This window comes from Micrasema longulum, unplaced genomic scaffold (genome assembly GCF_059751315.1).
Source record: "Micrasema longulum isolate JH-2025_06_02 unplaced genomic scaffold, ASM5975131v1 h1tg001648l, whole genome shotgun sequence".
Lineage (NCBI taxonomy): Eukaryota > Metazoa > Arthropoda > Insecta > Trichoptera > Brachycentridae > Micrasema > Micrasema longulum.
In genome coordinates this window covers 12,162-29,611 of record NW_028278827.1, presented here as the reverse complement: position 1 = coordinate 29,611, position 17,450 = coordinate 12,162, and the positions used below count along the sequence as shown (strand labels likewise).

The following is a 17,450-nucleotide window of genomic DNA, read 5'->3' as shown; positions in this document are numbered from 1 at the left end:
GAAAATTTTAACTTAAATAGCAATATATTAAACACAAATCTTCCATATATGGATTGACACCTTGAGCCCCGACACAAAATATAATAAATTAAAAAAATATTTTATTAATTGTCCAAATGTTTGAAGAGCATTTTAGATAAGGGAGTATGCCACTTATCCGACACAGGGCGAACATAAATGGTTTATTTTTTTGTTTATAGACCCTACGGGCTTTTACATTTATTAGTAATTCATTCAAGTACACGCATGTAACATAAGTAATACATGTACATAAATAAACATAAACACATACATACATACATACACATGTATATGCATACATACTCATGTATATTCTTACATACAAACCGACATATACACATTAGGTTAAAAGTAATAATACTATAAGAAAAACTAAAAGAAACAATAAAAGGGAACTGTACCCACGTATGTGGGTACCTATGTGCTCGTCATTTCCATAAATAAACATTCGCACATATATACACATGCATATATATATATACAGGGTGTTCTTTAAACCCTGTCACATCCGAAACCACGATGATCAGCATGGGCAAGAAGACATATTAGCATATTTTTAAAAATATTTAGAACAAAGAATTATTTTTTTTGATATTTAAAAAAAACATATAGGTGCTTACTTCTGCAGGGGAGAAGTGAGGGAAGCGCGGCGTAGTATCAGACTCCCCCTTCCCCTCCTCGTTTCTCCCCTGCAGAAGTAACCAACCATTTGCTATTTTTCATATATTATTTTTTTTAATTTATTCGTTCTAAAAAAAAAATTTAATGTGCCAATATGTCTTCTTGGTCATGCTGATCATCGTGGTTTCGGATGTGACAGGGTGTAATAAACACCCTGTATATATGTGTATATGTGGGTGTGTATATGTATATAATGAATAATATTTATATACATATATCTACATATTATTATAGACATACATAAAAAAATACAACAATTTTGTAAATAATTAACAATATTAAGAAATTTTATACACATTAATTTATAGCCTTAAAAATACTTAACGCATAATTATACAGGGTATTCTTTAAACCCTGTCACATCCGAAACCACGATGATCAGTATGAGCCAGAAGACATAGAAGACATAGACAGACCGTTCATTCTGCTCCCGGCACTCGCCCCCCTTTCTCAGTCATTCCATCCCCGGTACACAAATTCCTCTACCCGTTTCAGTATAAACCCACTCACAGCGATTTCACAAATCAAATGAAATATTAAATAATAATTTGAAGTGGAATTATCCGCGCCTCAGCGTGTCAGATCCGTATGTCAAAGTTCGTCCCATCTGTTGTGTATGGAAGCGGTTAGACGCAAATGCACCATCAGCTCTTGCGTTTCAAGGCATTGTGTTTCCTTATGAGTAAGAAAGTTTATCAAAATCAGAATTCAAATTAAGAAGAAAAAAAAGAGTATTCTTGATACTGCCGTCGTGTCTATATTTTTATTTATTTTACTTTATTTTATTTTATTTTATTGACATAAACGGCAAATCTGCCTTTTACAAAAATTCATCACACTACATATTTGGCTTAATATTTTTTTAAAAACATAAATTTTCTTATGCCCAAGATTTATTTACCGGAGTCCTGGTCCCATCCCTGATGTATGGGAGCGAAGTATGGACTTGGAAAAACAGGGATGAAAGTAGGCTGAATGCTGTCGAAATGCGATCTCTCGGGCGAATGTGTGGTAAAACTATGTACGATAGATGCACAAACGTCGAGATCCGTACATTATGTGAGGCTGAGACAAGCATTATCGACAAAATCAAGAAAGGAGCTCTGCGCTGGTTCGGACACGTAGAACGAATGGACAGCGAGAGAACGGCTAAGAATATTTACAATGCGAATGTGGATGGATGCAGAAATAGAGGAAGACCGAGAAAGACATGGCATGACCAAATCCAACAAATACTTAAAGATGGACATGTCAAAAGTCGGAATAATCGGCGCGCGTGCATGAGAAGATGTATGAATGTAGAGGAAGCGAGATCTGTATGCAAAGATAGAGTGTTGTGGCGTTCTATCCTCTCTGCCTACCCTTACGGGGAAACGGCGTGATGGTTTGTTTGTTTGTTTTGTTTTAAAAATTATACAAGATTTATATTTAAAAAATTAACCTAAAAATAATACAGCATATTCAGTAGAAAATTTAAATAATAAAACATTCTACAGTAATACAACAAGAAAATCATAAGTACTGTTTCATACAGCTGGGCAAAGTGAACAAAAAACTGTATATATTATGAAATGCATGAATAAATAAATATAATTACCATTCACCATCTTTGAAAAAGTTATGAAGGTTTGTTCTATAGGAACAATACCCTACACTAAATATATCAGATACGCGGGAATAACTATTGCCGAGTTCACGAAGTCTATTTAATACGGCATTACAAGTATACACTGTCTGTGAATTGTTGCTACAAAACGGTGGCACGTAAGTGAATTACGTGATAAAGGTTTCAGCTCTTTTACTTCACAAAAGTCAACAGATGGAAGAGTTGAGGAAATGTGGACGTTCAAACATGGGCAGAATGGCGAATGTTACACAGTGTGTAAAGTGGCCACTTAAACCAGCCACCGATAGGCCATAAGCCCTGTAAATGCCTAGACTTCCATATTACCTTCTTAAAAATGTTTACCCTCTCGGTTGAAATAAATTTAAATAATTAAATATATTTATTTCGTGAATGCGAAATTACATCCGTTACTCTCATTTTTACTAGTATTTTTTTATATTTTTATTTATTTATACTTTTACATTTTTTGTATAATTTTTTTTATACAGAATAATGTTCCCTCACTGGGGTGGTGTCCCATGCCGAGGGAAACATTTTACAAAATGTGAAACATGCCTAAGATTAGCTATTTAACAAAGTTAACATAATAATAACAATTAAAAAAACGTAATTAATCCAACCAAACTAATTATAATTAAAATAATAAACAATAAAAAACTAAAATATTAATAAAAAATATAACCAATTTATATAGGCCAATAGAAAAAAATTCATATACAGTACACACATTTTACCTATTTGGCTTGATCCACTCATCGATCCGTGCGCAACCCACCTCCACTATCCATTTCTTAATAGCAATTTCATATTGTGAGAACTTACTAATTGTCCTTATGGATAATGGGAGCAGATTGTACACTTTAACCGAGTAGTAGGCCAATCCTCTTTGACCGAAGGTTGTATTTACATTTTTGCAGCATCAGGGTGGAGTATCCAGTAACTCTTGTATTTGTAACGGAAGGTAGAGAATAATGTTTATGTGCGTATAGTAACAGAGCTTTTACACAAAGTTGTTTTATAGATTTTACATTAAGATTTTCAAATATACCGAGGGAGCTGGTTCAGATTGGGACTCTTAAGATAATTGTGAAATTATTCAGTCAGATGAATCTTTTTACAACAATAAAGGTTTCAGCTCTTTAACTTCACTAAAATCAACAAATGGAAGAATTGAAATTTGGATGTTCAAACATAGGCAAAATGGTGAATGTTACACAGCGTGTAAAGTGGCCACTTAGTAACACATTTAGTAAAATGTTTGACCACAAAGTTCATGCTTTAAATATTAATAAATAAACAATATTTCAACATTAAGACGAGTGTGTGGCGTTCTATCATTTCTGTCCACCTCCACGGGGAAACAGCGTGATGGTTTATTTTATTTATTTATTTTTCAGAAACAAACAGACGACAATAATATAATAACCTAAAAAAGATACAGTTTTCAGACAGACCAGCGAAGTTTCTAAATAAAAATCATACATATTAAATTGTGGAACAACAAAAGGGTGTGTATTTGTGTGGGAGTAAGTGTTCAGGTGTGTGTAAAGCTAGGGTTTCCTTGGACAGCGGTGCCCGTATTTTAACGGCCGTAGTGAACGGTGATGCGGTAAATAACCGTCGTAACGGTGACTAGAGTGTGGTTTCCTAGGAAAACGGTGTTATCAACACCATTTAACACCGTTTCCCCAGGAAACCACTCTCTAGTCGACGTTACGACGGCTGTCTACCGCATCACCGTTTACTACGGCCGTTAAAATACGGGCACCGCTGTCCTAGGAAACCCTAGCTTAAGCGTGAGCATCATTAAATAGCAAGTGGGAGCGTATCGCAGCCAGAAAGAATGAGTCGTAATTTATTTTAAAATAAATTAAGGGGCATGTCAAATATATCAATAGATGAAAAAAAGCATTATAGTTTAAGCAAGAACGATTGTGGAAAGAGTGTTGTGCATAGTTAGTGCTACAGACTGGCAGATGGAATGAATACTTATTTCTTGTCACGCGAAAAGGGACATTAAGATTAGTTCGGAGAGTAGGTAAAAATAGTCTACTTTATTATTCAATAATTTTATAAATACTTCCCTTTCAATGGTTTCGTCAATAAAGGATCTTGGCATTATTTTAGATAGTAAACTCTCCTATCGCGAACACATTGATAATATTGTAAACAAATCTCTCAAACTTCTCGGTTTTACCAATTGAGTGACGGCGGACTTCAAAAATATTAATACCATCAAAACTCTTTATTGCTCACTAGTTCGACCCCATCTAGAATACGCTTCTCCTATTTGGTCTCCATTCTACAGGACTCATATTGACCATATCGAGTCTGTCCAACACCGTTTTCTAAGCAAAGTGGCATGGTTGCTCGGATTACAAAGGGGTCATTATTCCTACTTTGAAATAGAGCAATCTCTTAATCTGTCTTCATTGGAGAGACGTAGAACTGAGATGGACCTTATATGTATTTTCAAAATACTCAATGCCATAAGTGATGTCCCATCTCTGTTGCAATCAATTTCTTTTCATGTTCCCAACCGCGTCATCGGAAGTCAAAATCTGCTATTTATTTAATCTTCTAAGAGCAACTTCTGTTTTTACGCCCCAATGTCCAGAGTGTGTAGATTAGTCAATTCGTCACACGACTTGAATTCTTTGGGATAGATCTTCCGGCTTTTCGTAGACTAAACAGTGTGGGATGAAGTTGGATTGGCATGGTTTAGCTCAAAGTTTTAGGTCTTTCGTTTTTTGAATAGATTGTAAACAATTATTGTTTTGCCCTTGTTTGTCTTTGCTAAATAGTTTTATGTTCTTTTTGTTCAGTTTCTTGCATTTATGTTTCTTCGTGTAACTGTTGTAATTGGCTTAGGCCGTATATATAATAAATAAATAAATAGCATAATTCAGACACAGTGCGTGTATTTTCAAGGGTAAAACATCCATTTTGTTTGGCAGATTGGCCGTAAGTACAAAGCGTTTTATTGTTTTTATAATATAGGTATTATAAAATTTTCGTTGAACATTTTCAATCCTTTCAATGTTTGTTATGTATTGTGGGCTCCACACAACGGATGCAAACTCTAAGTTACTGCGTAAATTTGTTTGAGTAAGAACAAAAATCAGGTTTAGTTCTTAACCAGGCGTCGATATTCTTTTCTCCTATTTAATAATATGAAAATATCACATCCTCTGAATACCGATAAAATTATATGAAATGGATTTAGGAACAAATAATTGTATTTTCAAAATCAATATTGATATTGTGGAGTAATGTCTTCATACATATATGTAAAAAAGAAATTTATTAAAAATACTTTGCTAGAAAAATGCGACGATTTTGACCTCGGTTTTTGTGACGTCAAGATTAGTGATATTGTTCTACAGAAATTTCAATGGCCAGGAGCAAATACACGTGAATCGTGACGTATTAGGGGCGTGGCCAATGTGATGACCGTTTTTGTGGGAATTCAAACAAACAAACAAATCATCACGCTGTTTCCCCGTAAGGGTAGGCAGAGAGGATAGAACGCCACAACACTCCATCTTTGCATACATATCTCGCTTCCTCTACATTCATTTATCTTCTCATGCACGCGCGCCGATTATTCCGACTTTTGACATGTCCATCTTTGAGTATTTGTTGGATTCGGTCATGCCATGTCTTTCTCGGTCTTCCTCTATTTCTGCATCCGCCAACATTCGCATTGTAAATATTCGTAGCCGTTCTCTCGCTGTCCATTCGTTCTACATGTCCGAACCAGCGCAGAGCTCCTTTCTTGATTTTGTCGATAATGCTTGTCTCAGCCTTACATAATGTACGGATCTCGACATTTGTGCATCTATCGTACATAGTTTTACCACACATTCGCCTGAGAGATCGCATTTCGACAGCATTCAGCCTACTTTCATCCCTGTTTTTCCAAGTCCATACTTCGCTCTCATACATCAGGGACGGGACCGGGACTCCGTTGTGAACTGCCAATTTTGCCTCTTGTGACTAAGCATTTATTAGCCAAGGTCGATTTAAGTGCACCGTTCACTCTGTTCCCAGTACTCACCCTCCTTTCAACATCTTTCTCAGTCATTCCATCCCTAGTGAATACACTTCCCAGATACACAGATTCCTCTACTTGTTTTAGTATAACTCCATTCACAGTGATTTCACATTTAGTCATACTTTCATTTCTTTCAAAAACCATCACATTGGATTTATCGACATTCATCAGCAAATCGCTTCTCTCGCATACATCGTAGACCTTTGTTACCAAGAGTTGCAGTTCCTCTTTGTTGTTAGCAAGGAGTACAGCATCGTCAGCATACAAAAGACAATTGACTTTTAAATCACCTATTTTTGCTCCCATTCTTAAGCCTTTCAGTTATTTCATGCAGTTATCGATATACACGTTGAACAGCCATGGTGACATAACACATCCCCGCTTCACTCCTTTATGATTGTCAAACCACGATGTGTATGATCCGTTTATCCTAACACATGCCGTGCTGTCTTTATACAGAGAAGCAATAGCACGTGTTAGATTTCCGCTTACTCCGTACTCCGATAACACCTTCCATAATTTTTCTTTGTCAACTCTATCAAACGCTTTTTGCAGATCGACAAATGCGCAGAAAAGCTTTTCAAAATTACAAATATATTTTTTTATATTGCTACTAAAAATTAGCAAAAAAATTTTTTTTTACGTTTATGACATTTAAAATGTAAAAAAAAAAAACGTAATTTTTCCCTTTTGACAATTAATTTTGCCGGCCTCGTTCGCCTACCGTTCAAGAGGTTGATTCCAGTGGCTCAATCACAAATGACTATCGACGTGCTTAAAAACATGCTAAGCAATTGAGCGACCACAATGAACAATTTTGAACATGCTTAAGTTATCGTAGTCATAAGTCAACGTGCGTGTAATCTCTCAGTCAACGCTCGTGTCGGTTTGTATTTTGTTTTCCTTGTAAATAAATACAGTTCACTGTATATAAAAAATAATACAATATATTGCGACTACAACTACTACCATCACACCATTTTCCCGTAGGGGTTGACAGAGAGAATGGACCGCCACACACGTCTATCCTGGCATACATTCCTAGCTTCTTCCACATTCATACATCTTGTCATACATGCCCTTCGGTTCTGTCTGCTTTTGACATGACCAGACTTCAGATTTTGGTTTATCTGATCGTGCCACGTCTTCCTTAGTCGTCCTCGTCTCACGTTGCCGTTCATTTTCGCCATATATACTTGTTTTACCTTTCTTTCGTCGTCCATTCGTTCTACGCGACCAAACCATCTCAGAGACTCTTTCTTAATCTTATCAACTATACAATATATTGCATTTGCAAAATAGTAAGGAGTATCTAATACAAAAAAGTGAAAATTAAGTTACAATTACTATGGCGACTGCTTTTCCTGACGTTTGGCTTGCCAACCACCGGCTGAATGCAATAAATAACGTGGTAAATAATTAATAAATAAATAAAAATAGCAGTTTTGGAATATTTTCCACATTTACACCTGTGAAATTCAAATATGTGATTTCGCAGCAGGATTATACGTCGCGAAACGTAAATATTTTGACATTGAATATTAGGTGTTCACGGATGTTGCATTGTGATCGCGCATAAAATGTTATTTTTTCAATTTCTATACTTCTTCATGGACCAGGTTGATAAAGATGCCTAGACTTCTATATTACTTTCTCTTAAATGTTCTTCATCTCTGTTGTAATATGTTCATTATTGTTCATTGTGATCGCTCAAATGCTTAGCATGTTTTTAAGCACGTCGATAGTTATATGTGATTGGGCTACCGATCTGTCAATGGCGTGGCTTCCGTATTGCGAAAATGTTCCATCTCTGCCGAGTGTGAATGGAAAGGTTGAAAAAGGAAAGGAAGAAAGGAGCTTTCGTCACGGTGAGACGTCCCAAGGCGCCATTACGCACTCCTGACGCGGATGGACGCTCCCCGCCGGCGTCATTAGACGGTTTTATATATTACTCGAAGCTTCGGAGGTCAACCAGCCTTTGAGGGTAACTCTACCAGTTTTCGGACAAGTTTATTAAATTATTTTTATCGATATATAAAGCACTAACTTTGTGGCCAAACATTTTACTAAATGTTATTAAATATTTGCATATAACCACTTACCGACTTGTGTATGTCCACCGGTTTCGTCAGGACACCAATTAAACCAACATGCAAATCAAGAATTAGGTATGGTAAGTTTGTCGCAAGAGGCGAAATTTGCAGTTCACAACGAATTCCTGGTCCCGACCCTGATGTATGGGAGCGAAGTATGGACTGGGAAAAACAGGGATGAAAGCAGGCTGAATGCTGTCGACATGTCGTCATTGGCTGGTGTAAGTGGCCACTTTCCACACTGTGTAATATTCACCATTCTTTACCATATTTTAGTTTGTCCAAATGTTCGTAGACAAAAGACTGGACTTCACCCTCTCGGCAGTCATTAAAATTAACAAATAACAACAGGGATGGAGAATAATAATAAGGGAATATGGAAGTCTAGGCATTTACAGGGCTTATGACCTGTCATTGGCTGGTTTTAGTGTCCATATTCCTTTATTTAAGGTATTCTCCATCCCTGTTGTTATTTGTTAATTCACCATTCTGCCTATATTTGCACATCCATATCAATTCCTTCAATTGGGTAATTTCACGTTGTTTTTTATTTCGCAAAAAAATAGGAAAAAAAAATACGATGGTAACTGTACAGTTTTTATTTTTTTATGTCCACGCGTTAATTTTTCAGAGCGGTTTAAAAACGTATACTTTGAATTGGCGCCAAAACGACCGTTCGGATGCCGTATGGGCTTGTGACGTCACGCGTCACGAATCTGACTGACCGTTCAAACAAATTCATACGAATTTGTATGCCTACGTGTTGTTTTTGTTGTAATCGGTTGTTTTACACTGTTTTAACTAATGAACGCGCATAAAATGTCTTTAGTTATAAGATACAAGTACTGTTTGGTTCCGATGTGCACAAACACTACGGTGAAGACGCCAAATAAAGCTGTTTTGGCCATTTCTAGTACCTAAGGGAAAAATGATTGAACGCATTTGAACTTTATGAAACGAGATGTTAAAAAAACAAACCACTATATTTTTTTCCGTAGGTCTTGTACTGAACAAAATACTAAATTTAATGATGTAGACTATAAAAATTGACTAACAGTAGGCACTGAAATAAGCACTTATAAAGCTTGACAGGTACTAAAATACTTAAATAGTTTATTCTTTGAACGTTATTGTTTAAGTTTGTATTATATTTCTGTACTTATGTTACTAAGTTTAATTTGTAGAATTGTTAGTTTTCTAAATAAATAAAAAATGAAATGACTAAAAAATTGCTGTATAAAAACCTACCTTATTTATTTGTGAAATTTATTGCATTTACAAAATGGCAACTGACCTTGGGATGCTGGACAGTCTTCACACTTGCAGGAATCTATTTATTCCTAGACTTCATCGCAAATCAACGTCACCGAGTACGCTTTGGTTCTAACTTTATGTTTTGGGGTGACTCGACCTTTTACCATTCATTTATTTATTTATTTATTCATTTATTTATTAACGGACATTGTCCATGTATACAATTTATAAGGTTTAAATATTACAATAAAAGAATAGTTTAAAACATTTAAAGAAAAAAGAAAGAAGCATTGACAAACATAAGGGACATCGAGACAAGATCTGGACTATTTATTTAGTGCTCGTTTAAACCGCTGTAAACTTAAACCAAAAAAGTCCAGATCTTGTCTCGAGTTAACAATACGACAAAGGCGGGTCATTGGAGAATTTAGGCCATAGTTTGTTCTATGCTGATCGATGAACAGTACTTCATTGTTTCTCAATCTACGAGTCGGAATATTGAATTTTACTTGTCCCAGTAATGATGGAACATCGATTATACCATTTAGTATGCCGAACATATATATGGAGTCAATATTAGTTCTACGTTTTTGTAGACTAGAAATATTTAACATTGACTCTATTTCAGCATAAGAATAATTATCTCTCTCTAGTCCGAGCATCCACGCTATTTTTCGAAGCAAGCGATGTTGGACTGATTCAATGTGATTTATGCGATTAACATAGAATGGAGACCAGACCACTGAGGCATATTCTAGAAGAGGGCGAACAGTTGAGCAATAAAGAGTTTTGATTGTACGGACATTAGTAAAATCAGAGGATATTCTGTTAATGAAGCCAAGTAATTTCAGTGATTTATTTACTGTATTATCTATATGCTCGTTGTATGTCAGTTTATAGTCCAAAACAACTCCTAAATCTCTGATGGACTTGACTACATCAATTTTGGAGTTTTCTAATAGGTACTCGAAGGAAATTGGTTGTTTTGTTCTATGAAATGACATTATTTTGCATTTTTTAATATTTAGTTCTAATTTATTGACTTTACACCATCGGTTAAAAGAGTTAATGTCTGATTGAAGAAGAAAGCAGTCTTGTAAATTTTGAATTATTTTGAGAAATAATTATTTTATTCAAATATCACCCGTCCGTTTTACTTGAATGTAACCTATGGCATTGTCTCCGTAATTTTCCCTAGCTGATATATTGATAAGTTAATCGCATATAATAAAAAAAAAGGCATTAACACGCACTCGAGCAACAGCGATGTTTACAAGCAATGGTATTTATGGATTATGTTGTGTCAAAGTCACGTTACTTCCCTTTTGCATTAAATGTACGCGAAACAATACATTTATAGTACATGCAAATAATACAACTATTTAAATGAATACATTCTGGAAGCAAACATTGTATATTTCCTTACCTTGCGGCCTTTACATTTCTATACTCGGAACTTAAAAAGTTTGTATTGGATGAGAAAAAAATACCCATCATGAATCTATCTATTTTGGGCAAGTTATCGGATTTTCCTTGTAAAAAATCAATGTCAGTCATAATGCAATAGATGTTTATAAATGAAAACAAAAAAAAGTAAAGGAAAAGATGAAATTTAACTATAAAAAACAAATAAAAAGCCACAAGCCGCCCGCGTCGGAGTATCTCAGTATAGGATTTGAGTGAACGTAGGATCTATAAGTCACACGTGACGTCATCAACCCTTTTGGCCAGTTACGGGCCGTTTTTATTTCTATCAAACTTTAAATAGGAAATTATAAATGAAAGCATTCGTTTCAGATTTTTATAGTAAAATGCTCCCAATCGTAAATATATTCTTTAAATACTAAATACATTTAAAATCATATCCCCAGTTTATGAAAATACCCTATTCTTCCATCTGTTGAAGTTAAAGAACTGAAACCTTTATTGTTGAGAAGAGATTTGTCTGGTCGAATTATTTCACATACTAGGCAACGCCTCTTTTTTTTGAGACACCAAAGTGAAAGGGGTCTAAAAAGTTGCATTTTGAATCACATTGAACGTAAAAATTATTAAAAATAATATTCCATACTACTTTTGGCCCTCAACCGAGGTTTGATAATAGATAAAATATTTTGTCAATTATATATATTTATAAATTATTTTTTTTTTAGTAAATATATAACTTAATCGCATTACAAATTTGAGCACGTTTTTAAACTACCGAAATGAGAAAAGTTTAGACTCCGCGGAACTGATTCTGTTGAGCGCCTGGCTAATATTAAAGGGAACAGTGGCTCATTAAAACAATGCTACCCATTTACTACAATCGGGAATCCAGTCCTTGTCTACAAAAAATTGGAAAAACTCTATAAATATTTTTGATAAATCTACCTGGTCCACGAAAAAGTATAGAAATTGAAAAAATAAGATTTTCAGGCGTTGCCTAGTCTAGTATGTAGGTGAAATAATTCAATTAGATGAATCTCACCCGCATAAATAAAGGTTTCAGCTCTTTAACTTCACAAACATCAACAGATGAAAGAATGAAAGGAATATCGATGTTTGAATATGGGCAGAATGGTGAATGTTACACAGTTTGTAAAATGGCCACTTAAACCAGCCATTGACAGGTCATAAGCCCTGTGGATGCCTAGACTTCTATATTTCCTTCTCTTAAGTGTTCTTTATGTCTGTTGTAATATGTTAACACATTATATAATTTAGACGGACGCACTAAAGTAATGGCATCACTACATAGCCTCTTCTACAAAATTAAAGATTTTATATCAAGAAAGGAAAAAATGATGATGTACGAAGCCTATGTCAAAAGTGAATTGAGTTACATGATCGCCTTCTGGGGAACTGATAACAAGACAGACATAACAAGAATACAGAGACAACAAAATAAAATTCTTAAGCTAACATACAACCTACCCTACCTGACCTCTACGACTGAACTGTACAAAAAAACACACCAGTTTGACATAAACTACTTGACTAAAATTGAGACCTTAAAAATTGTGCACAAAATAACACTGGGAAACATACAAGACGACGACATAATATTAGTCAAAAATGCTGACATACACAAATATAACACCAGACAACAACAACACTATCATATTGAAAAAGCAAAGACAAACACAAGACAGTCAAAAATACTACATAATGGACTTAAACACTACAACGACCTACCTTACTACTTGAAAACTTTTAATGGAGACAAATTTAAAATCAATCTGAAAAAGCACATGATGACTGAACTAACTAGACTAGACGAGACATAAAATGACTAGACAATATTAAATTTCTAATGTAACCCTAACGGGTTTTTTAAAATTGTAAATAAATAAATAAAAAAATTGGACTGATTTTCTTTCTTAAATACGAAATGACAGCCGGTTTAGCGCAAAAATAGACGTTTTCATAAAAATACAGCTCTGGTTGAGGGCTAAAAGTAGTATCAAATATTTTTTGCATTTTGAGTAGTCCAAAAGGCAACTTTTTAGACCCCTTTCATTTTAAAATTGGGATGATAAAAATATCGGCCTACCCGTATGTACATTTTGTTATAAAATGAGTCAGAAAGTGGCTGAGTTCCCCCCGCAATAGATAATTTACCAGTAAATAAATGCACGCCATATTTGCCAGGAATTTACCGTCACTCAATAATTGCATATTAACACTTTTAAGAAGGTTGCCATCATTTCATATGCGTGGCGAATGTATTGATTGATTGATTGATTTGGGCAATCTGACTCGGGTAGAATATCGAGATGTGTACGATTTTATTTATTTATTTAATCATTACAAAAACGGAGTTTTAGTCCCGACACTTATGTATGGAAGTGAAACATGGAACTGGCAGAGGAGGGATGAAAGCCGAGTGAACGCGGTTGAAATGCGATCTCTTAGACGAATGTGTGGGAAATCAATGTATGACAGGGTTACGAATGATGAAATCAGGCGAGAGTGTAAATCTGAGACAAGTATAATTGATAAATTCGTAGAAATTATAACGGACTCAGTATTGATGTAGACATTTTTAACTGCACGTTGCATTTTTTTAATTTTTTTTTTTAAATCTTAAAGTAGGGCACACATATCATACATATTGTTATGTGTGTTTTAATAATAACATTGCAAATATATTTAATTTATAAATTGTTTATCACATATGTCTTGACCATTATTTTAAATTTTGATATGTTTTTTTCTTCATAAATATTTTTTTCCATTTCGTAATACTTTTTAATTGCTTTAAATAAAATGGAATTTTGTGACTTTGCCTTTTTCCTAAATGGAAGTCTAATTTTGTTCTTTTCTCTAGTATTGTGATCGTGTTCATGCTGGTTCCGATCAATTTTTTTCCAAAATTCTGTTTTTTTATTAGAGTTTATAATTTTATGAACAAATATCATTGTATTGTAAAATATTCTTTGTTTATATGCTAATAATTTCATTTCATTTACCATCGACTTTACCCTCGTATATCTGTTTTTTTTCAAAATGATTCTAAAGGCTTTATTTTGTAATACAGTTAGTTTATCTATGTTTTCTTTGTACAGAAAATTTCTTCATGGGGTCGATTATTTGGGCTAGTTGCTGAATGTGCATCTTGAGTGGTTTATGCTATCTATATAGATATGTGCCGCATGTAATGTATATGTTTGTGTATGTTTTATTTTATTTATTTCGAATACAAACAGATGTACAGGTTATATGAATATTTTATTTTTTTAAATCATATAAAATGTATACATAGTAGGGCCTGCCATCCAATTATATGTATTCACTAAATAATACTGTAATAAAGCGACGACGGCTTGAAGTTTAAACTATATAAATAATAAATATACTATATATTAAAATAAGATAAATAAGGACAAAACAACTAGATAGTGGAAAGGAAAAGAAGGAAATTGATAAGGAGTGGAAAAGGATGATTGAAGGAAAGTGAGAGTGGAAAATTGCATTTGATTTAATGATTAAACGAATTATGAATGAAGAGCATGAATCATTCATTCATCATATTTATATGTGCGTTCATGTGTGTGCGTGGATGGCTCGGAGTGTACAATCGTTATTTTTATTTATTTTAATTTATTACCTCCGTGGAAAACGCAAATGTCAACAATTATTCTTTTCTCACTTAAAATTCTTATTTTTTTTTTTTTTTTTGTCACATTTAATGTTTATATCTTTTTAATTTATGAAAACTTAATTGGTCTTTTTATGTTAAAAAATTGTTTTTTACTGTATGTTTTCTGAATAAAATAAAATTTAAAAAAATAAGATTAAGAAAGGGTGGGTCTCTGAGATGGTTTGGTCACGTAGAACGAATGGACGACGAGAGAATGGTAAAACAAGTATATATAGCAAAAATGAACGGCAACGTTAGACGAGGACGACCGAGGAAGACGTGGCATGATCAGATAAACCAAAATCTTAAGTCTGGTCATGTCAAAAGCAGACAGAACCGAAGGGCATGTATGACAAGATGTATGAATGTGGAAGAGGCTAGGATTGTATGCCAGGATAGACGTGTGTGGCGGTCCATTCTCTCTGCCTACCCCTACGGGTAAATGGCGTGATGGTAGTAGTAGTAGTAGTAGTAATTAAAATCTGTGTACCTATAGTCCTTAAAATATAGCTTGATTAGAACGACCGTTGTCAGCAAAAGTGACGACATAACTTTGTAGTGACGTCTAAGGAGTGATTAATATTGACCCACGAAAAATCATTTGTATCTGGCATATTTAAATTTGTCGCAACAGAGAGGGAAAACATTTTTGAGAAGGGAATTTGGGAGTCACCGATCAAATCGATTTTATCAGTTTTTTCATGCAATCATGGAACTTTTTGAAAATTTATATAAAAACGCAAACACAAGCCTATTGTAGTGTGTTTCAGACAATTATTTACTAAAAAATAAGACATTCAATACTTTTATTCACGAACAAATGAATTATTTATTACACTGTCAATTTGTCCCATCTCTAACATTTTTGCAAAATGACGTAACCTTGTAAGAACGTCGTTAATAATTAGGTTTATTGTAAATTTTTTGTTTGTTTTAAAGCTGATTTTATGTAATTATGTTGATTTATATGTCAATGTATTATAAAAATAAATTAACATGCCAGATACGTCAACAATGTTTTAAGTATGTCTAAATGCTTGCAGACTGGCTGGATTTTCTCCCCACGGAGTTGTTTGAAGTATTAAGTATCTTGCTTGTTTTAAGTATGTCTAAATCTTCGAACATAGGCAGAATGGTGAATGTTACACAGTGTGAAAAGTGGCCACTTAAACCAGCCAATGACAGGCCATAATCCCTGTGGATGCCTAGACTTATATATTTACTTCTGTAAAATTTTCTTCATGACTGTTGTAAAATGTTAATCTCTAAGGGGTTGAATCCAGTCCTCAAAACATTGTTGACAAATTTTATGTTGAGTGACGTTAGCAGGCGCAACTTAGAGGCGATTTTGTGCTGTTACGAAATGAGAGAGTTCAGTATTTTTATGTATCGTTTTATCAGCGCTGATTCTTAAATGTTTGTGATTTTGAAATGACTCCGCCTGTGACGTCTCAAGTACTCTACGACAAGTTGTCCTGATTGGCGTTTCGGCTTCCCGGTAGCCGGGAATGTGTCACAGCACTCCGTCGTTGGTTGATTCCGGAGAACTAATAACGTTCAAAGTAGCTAATTTTTTTATATTTTTTTTTATTACGTTCAGGACTCATTTTCTATAGATTGATATTAACCAGTCCTTGTCTGCAAAAAATTGCTGCTCAAAAAAACTTAAAACATTGTTGAGAATTTTTATGTTGAGTGACGTTAGCAGGCGCAGCTCAGGGGCGATTTTGTGCAGTTACGAAATTAGAGAGTTCAGTATTTTTATATTTTTTATGTATCGTATTATCAGCGCTGATTCTCTAAAGTTTGTGATTTTGACATTACTACGCCTGTGACGTCTCAAGTACTCTACGGCGAGTTGTCTTGATTGGTGTTTCGGCCTCCCGGTAGCCGGAAACGCGTCACAGCACTCTGTCATTGGTTGATTCCGGAGAACTAATAACGTCATTCAAAGTTATCTTTTTTTTTCTTTTTTTATATTACGTTTGGGACTCATTTTCCAAAACTATCTTGTCTCGAGTTAATGCTTTGGATAAAATATAAATATATGAACAATACTATACCCACTAATAGTCACAATAGGCTAAACTTGTAACATAAGCGGTTTGGTATTTAACGAGGCTAACGCGTCCGTCTATGGCCGCATGTCACGACCTTTCAACTCCTTCACGTCCGGACGAATCAACTATATTTCTTTTTATATACTAGTGCTACTACCATCACATCAAAATAAAATGACTCGCCTACAGTCTGTATTGAATGACGCAGCGAGACTTATTTTTGGAATCTTTAAGTTCAGTCATATCTCTCCACTACTTCGGGAATTACACTGGCTACGTTTTCGGCATAGGAAACTGGATGGCTGAAAACAGACCAACATTAAACCCATCAAAAACGGAACTACTATGGGTCGCTTCAGCCAGACGACAGAATTTGATCCAGGATACGGCCCTACCCAATGTAGGGATTACCGCTTTACCCACCGTTAAACTACTGGGAGTTTTACTCAACTCTGACCTTTCTCTTGACGCTCAAATTAGTAGAACGATAAGTTCATGCTTCTACCAGCTGAGACAAATTAAATGCATACGC

At 34.6% G+C, this 17,450-nt stretch overlaps 1 protein-coding gene across 1 annotated transcript in view; it reads left to right on the top strand.

The window, feature by feature from the left end:
- alpha-Cat (catenin alpha) overlaps nt 1–17,450 on the top strand; it is a gene marked incomplete at its 3' end in the record, with an annotated part of 102,247 nt that overhangs the window by 78,162 nt on the left and 6,635 nt on the right. The gene's annotated exons all lie outside the window — the stretch shown is intronic.